The sequence below is a fragment of the Microplitis demolitor genome, chromosome 10 (genome assembly GCF_026212275.2).
Source record: "Microplitis demolitor isolate Queensland-Clemson2020A chromosome 10, iyMicDemo2.1a, whole genome shotgun sequence".
NCBI lineage: Eukaryota > Metazoa > Arthropoda > Insecta > Hymenoptera > Braconidae > Microplitis > Microplitis demolitor.
Genome location: NC_068554.1, coordinates 17,330,189 through 17,343,547, shown reverse-complemented (window position 1 = coordinate 17,343,547; position 13,359 = coordinate 17,330,189). Strand labels below are relative to the sequence as shown.

Genomic DNA, 13,359 nt, shown 5'->3' with positions numbered 1-13,359 from the left:
AGGGTCAACCGACAGACCGATTTTTTTTATTATAAACCGTACCGGGCAACTTAATGATAGTATCAGTCTTATTAATTAGTGCTTCCTCTTTAAATTGATGTGCTTTTTATAACGTGTAAATGTGATATGAAAATAATATATACAGTATAATGGAAAAAAATCGCGTGACCATGACAAGTCCGTTATAAAGCATAACCTCTTGAAATATACCCTAACCTATATAGATCAAAATTTACATCGATTTCTACTGATTAATAATTGATTTGATGGGTAGTTTCGAAATCAAAAAAAGTCTTATCTCTGATTCAAACATGTGTGTATTTCTTAATCTTATTTACTGAGAGTACACTCATTAAAATGAATCATAAAATTTGAAAACGCATTAATGAGAAAATGTGATCACTTGTTTTGAAGAAATTGTTATTTTAGGTAATTAATATGTAGCAATATCATTAACGCAAGTGAATGATTGAACAATGATTACTGGAGTGTAATATCTGTAGGATCTCAAATAAAGATGAACTCAATATGTCATCTTGATTAAATTGATTTTTTTAAATAAATCATTTGAGTTTGATGACTCCCTGACTAAACATGTTATTTCCGTGACAAATTCACTGATAACACTGGATATATAAACCCGAAATTTTTATGTTGATGACACAGTACCGAGTTGAGATTCTTAGCATTTTGACTTTACTCTCACCTAAGTAATTATTTATTTATTTTTTACGATCATCACGATAATTTATCGTTGAAAATAGTGTATTACTAGTCCAAAATCGATCTAAAAATAAATTTACAATTAACTAATTATTGGAAAAATTAAACATAATTCATGTTATTGGATTCGATTCCATTGACATGAATTTATACAGAAAGTAATGATTCGTAAGCACAAAAAATTTGCTGCGCAATAAAATAAGTTTTTTTTCGCTGCATCGATAGAAAGAACTTTAATAATAATCTTAAGTTTTAGCCCAATACCGTTTCGTAAAAATTTTCAATGAAAGTAATAAATTTTAATAATTTTAAATTTCAGACAATTCCAAATAATATCTTTCAAAATGAATTTTAAATTTTCATCACTTATTTTATTACTCACATTGTTGGCAGTCATCGCAAATGTCAATGCAAATTACCTTGTAAGCTAAAAAGTTAATTCTCTTGTCATAAACTTAAAATTATTTATTTATTTTATTTTTTATTACAGTCGGCCGCATGTTCCACATTATTAGTAAGTACAAAAAGTTTTTTTAAATATATTATTTTTCATTTTAATAAATTTTTAATTATTTACTTGTTTTATTTTATTACAGCCGGATGAATGTTCCGCATTATTAGTAAGTACAAAAAGTTTTTTTAAATATATTATTTTTTATTTTAATAAATTTTTAATTATTTACTTGTTTTATTTTAATTACACCCGAGAAAAAATTTTTATATATAATCATATAAAATTATATATAATTATATATGAAAAATGGCCAAATATAATCATATATAATTATATATAACTATACATGATTATATTTGGCCATTTTTCATATATGATTATATATAATCGAGTTATATATAATTAAAAAATATTCTTGAAAAAAAAAAAAAAAAAAAAAAAAAAAAAAAAAAATTAAATACCGAATTTTTGATTTGGTTATTACCGCGCGAACGCATTACAAATTCAGAAACAAGAGTTGATAGCAGTAAATGATGAAAAAATCCTGGACGTCTGCTGGATTCGAACACGGCTCCTTTTGGCTGATAGCCCTAAACGTTGATCACTGGTCCACATCACGAGAGTTCCAGTCATTTGCTTAATTGATGTATTTAGAGTGAAATGCCGATAAAGACAGAGTTCATAAGTTTTCGTTATGGATTTTTACAAAAACTCCATGAACTTATATGAAATTTAATGAAAACAATATTTGTCGGCTTCGATGATAATTGTATAAAATTTTATTAAGTTTCTTCAAATTTTTTAATTTTCTGTTGTGATGTGAAATTTAAAAAAACTTATATGAAATTTTGGGAAACATTAAATAATTTCACAAAATTATATGAAATTCAACCAATTGACAATCTGGGTACTTTCAATTTTTGAATACCATGAAAAAAAAATTCTTTTTTTTTTTTGAAACACCCTAATGATTGTGTACAATTATATATGGGTATATGTATAAGATTATATATAATTATATATGATTCTATGTGAAAAAAATTTCTCGGAATAGTATTATATATAATCATATATAATTATAGATGGCGCTACATATGACTTTCTCCGTTTGAATATTGTATTATATATGATCATATATAATTATATATAATTCTATATGGATATATATACAAGATTATGTATAATTATATATGATCATATATAGTTATACATAATTATGTATGATTATATATAAACATTTTTTCTCGGGCATGCTGACGGTTCTCCTGATGTAAGTATGAAAAAAAAATATTTCATATATTTGATACCTAAAAAATGCGGCTCGGTATTCAATCCTCACGATTCGCGCCTTATACACAATCGCACGATTTATAAACTACGACTAAAAATTTATTTTTTTCTCTGATAAATTATAAATTAATCATTAATTTTTTTTATTGCAGCATGAAGATTAGGATACTCCTTAAGTAAGCATTAAAAAATATTTAAAAGCCCATTTTCTCCTAAACGAAATTTTTAATCATTTTATTTATTTATTTTTGTTTTTAGTAAGTTGGCGATGCTGGGATTCCCAACTTTGTATGTTAAATAAAATAAAATTTTTTATTTTCAAACCTTGAAACTTTAGTTAAATTTATTTTTATTCAAGGGCTGCGTCGGTGGTTGCGAAGACGAGTCGAATCATCGACCAACCACAGACGGAGACCAAAATCGGAATCTTTAATTGGTTACAGACATGATTTAAATATAAAAATTGGAAATGAATTCATGATTATATTCTATGTATCTCAAAATAAATACTAAATATATATTATATGTGCATAAAACTTTTTTTCTTTTCTTCATTTATTTTTAAAATCGATTCAATTACAAAAATTAAATAATTTAAACTCCTTTGACTAGAGTGAAATCCTTTAATAAATTATATGTAATTTATATAAAAATGTAATACTTCTTGAGTTTGTCAACTAATTAATAACTTATTACGAATACTGATACAAAAAACTTCGATTGATGAATTTTTTATTGAAAAGTATTCTGCCAATAGAATAAGGTAAATGTCCCAATACCAGAACGACAAAGGGTATATGACTGATTTTTATCGTTTTAAAAATATTCAAATAAATTATAAACCAAAATAATTTATTACTTCATAGAATAGACATTTACCAATTCAAAAATAATCAAATGAGTTCATTTTTCTTAAATTTAATATAAAAAAAAAATTTTTTTTCTATGACACCCAAAAGACCCAATACCGGAACGCTGAAATAGCCTTGTCCCAATACGGGAATTCGGTTGTCCTAATACCGGAACAGTAAATAAAATAAGTTATTTTTTGCATTTATTCATGGTGAAAATATTAATAATTATTAAATAATATTAATGTAAAACGAGTATGAATGTAGCAGACATCAGAGAACTTTAAAATTATAAATAAATAAGATAAATAATTAAAAAAATAATATTTACAAAAAAAGCACTATTAATTTCAAAATTTTTTGAATTTGCATTTTTTAAAATTTTATATTATTAATTATTTACTCGATTTATTAATAATTTAAAATTTGTCTGATGCCTGCTATATCACACCCATAATGTAAAATGTATTTAAAATTTAAAAATGATTGAATATTCAATGAAAGTAAATATTTTGAACTAAAGAATAGAAACAAAATAAATCATTTGAGGTTATACTAGAAAAATAATTAAAAAAAAAAACTGAAAACAAAAATTTATTTTTTATGATTTAAATTAGAGTTTATCTATACTTAATCTATTTTTTATAACAATTATACATATTGCATTAAATATTAGGGCTCCAGTAATAATTAATATTGTACTTGATTTAGCCAGCCAATAAAACTCACCGTTAATGTCTATCGATAACATTAATATGATTGGCTGTTCCGGTACTGGGCACGGGTTCATTTTGGTGTACCAATAGACGAACAGTAAAATTAATGTAATAATACTATTTTTTTCATATTTTCAATATGTTTTCTTGAATTTTATGTTATTCAAGATGCATATACAAAAAAAAAATTATTGAAAAGTAATTCTATGCATTTTCTATAAGCTTAAGACCATTGACTGATTTCTTAGCAAAATCATTAAGAGACATGAAAAAGTCATGAATCCGAGACTATTGCTCTAATTAACATTTTTTTTTTCATATTTTAAATATTTTCTAAAATCTATTTTATATCTTATTTTTTAACTGAAAGATTAAGGTTTCAAATAAAGAAAGTTTTATTTAGTTTCATCGCGTACGAGTTGAAATATAATATAATGATTATCAAATCGTTCCGGTATTGGGTCTTGTTCCGGTATAGGGACATTTACCTTATTAATCTGTTTTATTATTCATATGCTTATAGAAACCCACATTTTTTTATGAACATCTCGCTTTTCTCTAGTGGGGGAGAACTTTTCATTAAAATACACAGGATCATTTTTACAATAAATTAAATTTCCTAGAAAAAAGGACCTTATCTGCGAATTGATAAAATTTAAATTAAAAAAGTTATGAAACTTTAAAGCAAAAAAATTGATATTTCGCGGGTTTCAAATGGAATAATTGCCAATTGCCTAAATAATTACTTACCCAATTACCGGCCCATCATTCAACTGTACGTTGATAGATACAAGAATTCATATCAGCAAAATTATTCTCGGTATCATGATTTTTTTGTTTCTGAAAAAAAAAAGTATAAAAGTTTCAATTAAAATTTATTTACTAGGCTGATTCAAAACCGCGAGGGCTCAGCCCAATAATCAGAACATATTGTTTTACTAGAAAACCTCCGATTAATATTTATCTGATGACCTCAAAAAATATAGTGATTGCGACAGTTTTCAAGAAATTTATAAATAAATTTTTGAAAAAATTCTTTTATCGTATAATTTATTTTTTTTGCTTTATCAAAGTCCAATAGATATTGAGATATCGGTCAGTAAAAAAACCGCGAATTCAAAAAAAAAAATTGATTTAACTATTATTGATTGTTCAATTCACGATTTATTTATATATTCTTTAAGGTCATGTTTGTGTCAGTATGTGATTATCTATTATCGTAATTATTGACCTCGATATCCTATTAAAAATTATCAACTTGAGAAAAAAAAATTTCTATGATAAAAGTCGCGAATTATCATAAGTTATTTATTACCGAGTTTCGCAGCATCTTCTTATCACTCTAATAATTTCTTTAACATGTAAGTAAAGATTATGTGTACTTCTAATAAAAAAAAAAAATTTTTCAATATTTCATTTTAATATATATTTTTTGTATTTTTTCAGACTAAAAGTCAAAATGTCGAAAATAATTTTATTATTATCAATTTTTGTATTTGTTTGCCTTTATGCCAATGCAGTTGAAGGATGTAGAGGCAATCCGGTAAGTTATAATCATAATATAAAAATAACTTTTTTTTTTTTTTTTTTTTTTTTTTTTTTTTTTTTTTTTTAGAGCTTCATGCCTGTCTTAATTTCCATTTTACGAGCTCGCGGATAAGGACCTTTTTTATTGTAAATTGATTTTCCTACAAAAAAGTGTTATGGCGCGAGTTCGTAACTCTTAAATTTAAGAAATTGCGGTACAAAAACCAGAAATTTAAAATTTAAAATATTATTTTTCTTGAATACTTTTCTTTAAATTTCCATAACTTTTAAAATTTCGACTTTATGAACTCGAGGATAAGGACCTTTTATGTAGGAAAATAAATTTACTACAAAAAAGTCTCATAACGCGAGACTGTAACTTTGATATAACGGAAGTTACAGCCCAAAACTCAGAATCGAAACAAAAAGTCGGTTGAAACTGAAAATAAAAAAAAAGTAAAATTCTCCTTTCAGTGCGAACATGGTAGTGATTGCTGTCCACATCACGTGTGTGTTAAATTTAAGCTCCCATATGTTTGCTTACCTACTACAGGATCATTAGCCTTCACAGTATCCGGTTAATCAGCCACTTAACGCTGTTGATTGAGTGAGTTCCTACTTTTTATTAGAAAACTGTCAAAAACCGCAGACAAAGTTTTTATAAATTTTTATCATTTCAAGTACCAGACTTTTCAAGTTCAAATTTACGATTTTGCAGACAACTTTTTTTGAAGGAAATTAAATTTCCCACAAAAAAATCTAATAGTCTAATATTTAAAAAGACATAGTAAAAAAAATGAAAACCTCGAAATTTGAAATGATACTTTTTTTTGTTTTTTTACTTTACGTTTTATGAATTCTCAAATATTTATATAAAATTATTATTTCAGTGCGACTCTGGACCGTATCAACAGCTGCAGCAATAAAAAAAAATTAATTCAAAAAATAACTAAATAAAGATGACCATAATATCCGTTTTACTTTTAGATATATCATCAGATATACTTACCATTGTATCATAAGATGTTTTGAAAAAAAAAAATTCTTCTGGAAACAACTAAATTTGGTGTCACTCACGTTTACTTCTACTCCTTATCCTGTAACACAGCGGAAACTTTCGGCTTATAATAAAAATAATCTATATCATAATTATTAACTTTTGCATCAACATTTGTTTATATCATTAATATTATTGTTATTAGCTTATGTTACAATAAAATTTTAGAAATTATAGAGAGATTAAACTTCGATCTGTTAATAATAATAAAAAGTTAAAAGCTAATAAAAATTTAATTTTATTTTTTTCCATTCTAATACAGTAAAATTTACTAAATGGGATAGTGAAATTTATTAAATATAACTAAAAATGATTATGCAATATAGGAGATTTTCCATAGCCAATATATGAGAAATTACTAAAGGACTTAAAGCGTTTCAAGATTACTATCAAAATTTATTAATTATTCTCACATTTTTTAGTAAAATTTACAATATTTTTTTCTCCATGTGTAATAACATGAGCCCAAAAATATCATAAAAATATTTTTTATTTATATAATAATATTATGATGATATTCTGTGATTTTTAAATAATTATAAAAATAAAAATACTGGTGATGAAACAAAAACAATATTTATTGAAGTTAAACACCTGAGCTTAACAAAATAGAACACATGTGGGTTCCCGTCCGGCATCAATGTCAAAAAGATGACATGATGTTATCCAAAAAATTTTACCTTTAAGAGCTCAAAAAAATGTTTCTTTTTTAATAACTTTATGTTGAGGTCATTTAAAAGAAATCTGAAAGTTAGCAAAATGATAACTATTTATGGATGTCTCTAGAACATCAAAAATAACTTTTTTATGAGACTATTATAACCTCAACTTTCGTCAGCTAATGTCATTGTATATAAGTACCAATGATTATAAACATTATTTATTGATTCTGCTGTAAAGTAATTACATATAATTAGTTATTATAAATACAATAGCAAAATGTCGAAAAGAAAAAAATTTAAAAATTTATGTAAAGGTCAAAAAAATAAACGAATACGTTGTTTTTTAAATAAATTACATAATTTTGAAAATTCATCTAGTGATAAAAGTGAAACAGTAGAAAATAATTCATGCTTTGTGAGTAATAATATATTTTGTGATTAATCGGATGATGTTGATAATGAAAGAAATATTAATAGACAATAATATTGATGGCGAAAAACTTAATGAAAATGAAATAAGTAATTACAGTTCTGACAGTGAAACTAGTGGCAATTCTGACTCACGTATATTATCGATCTGTAATCAATTAAAAAAGAATGCTTTGGTAGCTATCAATGAAACAAGTTTATCATCAAAACTAGCTCAGTGGATGATTGATTTCAATATATCACGTGAAGCAGCGATTAAACTCCTAAAAATATTAAAATCATCAAATCAAGAAAAAATCAGTAACTCACTTTTTGATTCTCGGACCTTATTTGGTACACCGGAAACACCGATAGTAACTCGTGAAGTTCCTCCTGGTCAATATTTTCATTACGGGTTAAAAATGCCTTGACTGATCAATCGAGAATTATTGATTATTATACTCTACCGGACTTGATTGTCATTAATATTAATATCGATGGGATGCCGATTGCTAAAAGTTCGACGAGTCAACTTTATCCCATTCTTGCGCAAATTCATCCCAAAGTTTCTCAGCCATTTGTAATTGGGATAAATCATGGATATGAAAAACCCAAAAGTGTTGACATTATGATCTCGTAAACTGATTTCTTTAAGATCTCTAAAAAATGTTATCTTTCTGACGTCTTACCGATGAGCTTTTGAAGATATTCTCAGATGGCGCGTAAGAGACTTTTCTGATATCTTTCTGTTATCTTCGGGATAACTTTTTCGGATGTCAGATCAAGAAAATATTATCTTTAAGAGCTCTGTATGTCATCTTTCTGCCGGACGGGGCTGTTTCATAGGAAATTTAATTTCCTACAACTCAAATATTTTAAAAGTTACAGCCTGCTAAGGCAGATCTGGCAAAATGCGCGAAATTAGTATTTTTTCTTCTTTAATAAAAATAAATAGAGGTTGTGGGTACTTGTTGAAAAGGAAATTCAATGTTGTACAATATTATGAGATCAAATATATGACAAAAATACTTTTTATCTATGAAAAAATGCTGACGATATATATTCTGTTACTTTTGGAAAGATCAAAATCTGAGTACAGGTGGGGAAAAAGTAAAAAATATTTATTCAAGTGAAATATCTGAGCTTAAAAAAACAAACCACATGAGGTTGATTATAAATATTATGATGTTTTTTGGTCGTCTGGTTAAATATTTGATTTTTTCACGGAACAGGATTTAAAAACGAAGAATCACGTGATTGTTGTCAGTTACACACAAGACAAGGCTCGTCTTACGTAAAATATATCCCCAGGTCCGTGACAAGATATTTAATATATTTTACCTTTAATTTTAGCTTAATCACAAGCCTTAATTTCAATTTTCCTAAAAGTTATCAATTTCTAACATTTCTTCTTCTCAATTTAAAAATTAACATTTCCCAAAAATCTATTCCTATCTCTACAAATCTATATTGATCGTTATTTTAAAACCTATCTGTCAGAGCTCTTCAATAGTTATTAATTCTTAAGGACAATCTGAAATTAATTTATCGATAATTTTTTGTTTCAGCTCATTGATTTCATATAAATCTATTATTCAAAAATGAATTATAAATTGTCATGCTTAATTATATTGGTTGCAATACTATCAACTGTCGCATATAAAAGTACCGTAAGTAAAATAAACAAAAATTATTTTTTTATTTTATTAACTTCCCGCTAAGAAAACTTAAAATATTAAAAAATTCGGAAACTTATTGGTTTGGGTCCGATATTCGAATTTCAAGATGATATCCGAGTGTATGTTTGTGTGCGTATGTAAATATCTGTACCCATGCAGGAGCTGCGAGAGTTGAACGATGGGGCCCTACTTGGCCCAGTACTGGGGAACCTAGTTTTGGCACACCTATATTGGCCCATGCTTGGCTCAAGAGTGGGTACTCAGTCCTGGTCGTTACAATTATTACCCAGGATTGGGCCAAGACTGGCTAACCGACGAAGACCGACTAAAGTCGCATTCGGAACTGAGTCATTTATCTCTATGTCGTGTCCAACGTCATTTTGACTTATAATTCAATAAATTTTTCATGATTATTTTATCTCCAAGTTTAAACGTCAACAAATTAATAGTTGGTCTGAATATAGATATCCGTACAAAATTATTGCATTCTCGCACTTGTGGGGAACATTACTATGTCTCTCGAACTGTTTATTAATTTTATTTTTATTACAGGATAGACCACTCGGATCTACGGTGGAAATGGTTCAGGTAAGCTTAAATTATTTTCACTTATAACTTTTGACAGTAACTGTTAATTAACTATAATGTTTCTTTTTCAGGCTACGGATAAGCCTGTTGATAATACTATTCAGGGTATTGTAAGTTAAAGACAATAAATATAATCGAATTGAATTTTGTTATATTCTTCCATTCACATTTTTTTCCTTTATATTTTCTATCATCGATTTTTATTTGATATTTTTAAAGCAATAAATTAAAAAAAAAATATTTATTTATTTAATTTTTATTTTATGACAGGGCGATTTCAATGGTGTCACTGGTTATGCAGTTAATGGTTTTAGTGTAAGCCTAAAAAGTTTTTTGTTTTTTATTATTCACATTTTTCTATTCAACTCATGCGCGCTATTCACATTTTATCATGCCTAAAATTTGAACCCTAAATGGCTGTTTACCGACTGGTGAAAAATTATTTGTCAAAACGTAATAAAGATGTTTACTATTCCGGTCGTTGTGACGTAATAAAAATAAACGTAACTATCTTTAGGACTAGTGATGCAGAATGACCGTCATTTTGAGTTTTGGTCACAAGATGGTCCACTGATGGTCTTGTGACCGACGGATCTAAATGACGAGCCTGTTCTATTGCGAATGACCGTCACAAATTTTCTGGTCAGAGTCCGTCATTTCGGACCGTCAAAAATTTTTTTGTCACGAATTTGGTCAGTCACAACCAGCTAGATGATTAGATGCAATCTTTTTTGTACATGATTGAGAAATTTAGTTTCCCTTCGTATTCTTATATCGTGGTATTTTTAAGAAAATGGCGGTTTCAAAATTTGAATTTGTCTAAAAGTTAGAAAGGCGTTTGTAAGATGTCGGCACAATTGTGACGGTCCATTATTTTATGAACGGTCCGCTGACGTTCTTGTGACCATGACATGACGGTCAAAAAATGACCTGACGGTCAGCCTCACATCACTATTTCGTACTCTAACTGAATAATGGGTAATTACAACTTTCTGTTCTTACCCATTGAGCAGCCAAGATCGTGATGCCGAATGTTTTTAACATGGAGTTAAAACTTTGATATTTAATTTGAATTTCCGTTAAATTAAATCAACATACCTATAATTTTGTCATATTCTTAATATTATATATTTTTTTTAACCATATCTCTAAACAACTATTTAGACTTCGCATTTCGAACAATTAATAAAACGTAAATAGCACACATGAGTTGAAAAAAATTTTGAGCACTTGTAGGTTAAGTCATAATCCGTCATCGACGATGTGTTAGTACTCGTCTCCGGTGTGCAGTACATGCGCGTGCTTCGCTCATGTTAACATCACGCTGATGCATAATGAATAACTTACTCTACTAGTTACACTAACAACTATTGTATGTTAAATTTTATTTTTTCTTTATCAGGTGTTAGACAAACAAACAGATTCAACAGAGACAAAAATAGCAGGTAAAAAATAATATATGTACATTTTTTTTATAACAAATTAAAACTTTATCTTCATTCATTTGTATTATATAGGCTTCGGCGATAGGATACTAGCAAATATGTCATAATCCAACTACTTTCCAAGACTCGAAGAAATCATAATCAATTTTTTAAACCAAATTTTGAGTTTAAAATAATTGATTAAATTTAATTGTTCTTTTAAGTCAGCAGAAATAAATAAGTATAAGTTATGATCATCAGAATTATAAGTTTTATTATTTTTATGAAAATCTATAAAGTTCAAATTTTATGGACAATTAAGTTTTCTATAAAACAATCTTACACATATTGAGAGAAAAATATCTTCAGAATGACTATCCAATGTATCTTCAGATGAAGTTTCGTCAGAATAACGATTCGTATATCTTGTTTAAGAATTCTTAATAGTCACATTAAAACAATAAAATCTACGAAAATAGATATTATTTACTATTTTTAAAGGTGTTACCTCCGAAAAAATTTGATTTCCTATAAAAATGGTCCTTATCCACGAATTCGTAACTCAAATATTTAAGAAGCTGCAGACTGTTAGAGCAGGACTAGAAGAATGCGCGAAATAAATATTTTTTTTTTTTTTAATAAGTAGAGGTTATGGGTCCTCGTTCTAATGGAAATTCTATATTCTGCAATAATATGAGCCCAAAAATATGATAAAAATATTTTTTATTTATGTCCAAATTATCATTAATTTTGATAGTTATGTATAAGTCGAGACTCTCAGCAGTTGGAAGCATAAACTTAGGTGAGTGACAAAAGATAGTTATATGATACTTTTTGATGACCCGGGAAAAAATTGTCAGGCCTGATCATGCCTGAATATTTTCCAGTCATGAAAAAGCATGATCATGCTTGACCAATCATGATCATGGCTGGCAAATATTCAGGCAAGATCATGCCTGAGAAAGTATAATCATGCTTGGCTGACCATGGTTATGTCTGACTGAATGATCATTCATGATCAAGCTTGGCCTTGCATGATATTGTATGAATATTCTTGCCTCATCATACATGATCATGCATGATGAAGACTGGCTTTGCATTATCATGCGTGTCTTTGTATGAATCGTGCAGTCATGGATGATTATTCATGATCAAGCTTGGCCATGCATGATATTACATGAATCATGCATGAGTATTCTTGCCTCGTCATACATGATCATGCGTGACTGAGCCTGGCTTTGCATTATCATGCGTGTCTTTATATGAATCGTGCAAAGTCCTGGATGATTATTCATGATCAAGCTTGGCCATGCATGATATTACATGAATCATGTATGAATATTCTTGCCTCGTCATACATGATCATGCATGATGAAGACTGGCTTTGCATTATCATGCGTGTCTTTGTATGAATCGTGCAGTCATGAATGATTATTCATGATCAAGCTTGGCCATGCATGATATTACATGAATCATGCATGAGTATTCTTGCCTCGTCATACATGATCATGCGTGACTGAGCCTGGCTTTGCATTATCATGCGTGTCTTTATATGAATCGTGCAGTCATGGATGATTATTCATGATCAAGCTTGGCCATGCATGATATTACATGAATCATGTATGAATATTCTTGCCTCGTCATACATGATCATGCATGATGAAGACTGGCTTTGCATTATCATGCGTGTCTTTGTATGAATCGTGCAGTCATGGATGATTATTCATGATCAAGCTTGGCCATGCATGATATTACATGAATCATGTATGAATATTCTTGCCTCGTCATACATGATCATGCATGACTGAGCCTGGCTTTGCATTATCATGCGTGTCTTTGTATGAATCGTGCAGTCATGGATGATTATTCATGATCAAGCTTGGCCATGCATGATATTACATGAATCATGCATGAATATTCTTGCCTCGTCATACATGATCATGCATGATGAAGCCTGGCTTTGCATTATCATGCGTGTCT

At 28.1% G+C, this 13,359-nt stretch overlaps 2 long non-coding RNA genes across 2 annotated transcripts; both read left to right on the top strand.

The window, feature by feature from the left end:
- Positions 1-1,058: 1,058 nt before the first annotated feature.
- Positions 1,059-2,643, top strand: LOC128668795 (uncharacterized). Its single transcript, XR_008404423.1, has 4 exons — positions 1,059-1,145; positions 1,214-1,237; positions 1,320-1,343; positions 2,620-2,643. It is a non-coding gene; the product is annotated as an uncharacterized LOC128668795 (long non-coding RNA).
- Positions 2,644-5,358: 2,715 nt separating this feature from the next.
- LOC103574283 (uncharacterized) lies at positions 5,359-6,825 on the top strand. The gene is made up of 4 exons (XR_001345292.2): positions 5,359-5,395; positions 5,481-5,577; positions 6,036-6,168; positions 6,452-6,825. It is a non-coding gene; the product is annotated as an uncharacterized LOC103574283 (long non-coding RNA).
- Positions 6,826-13,359: the final 6,534 nt, after the last annotated feature.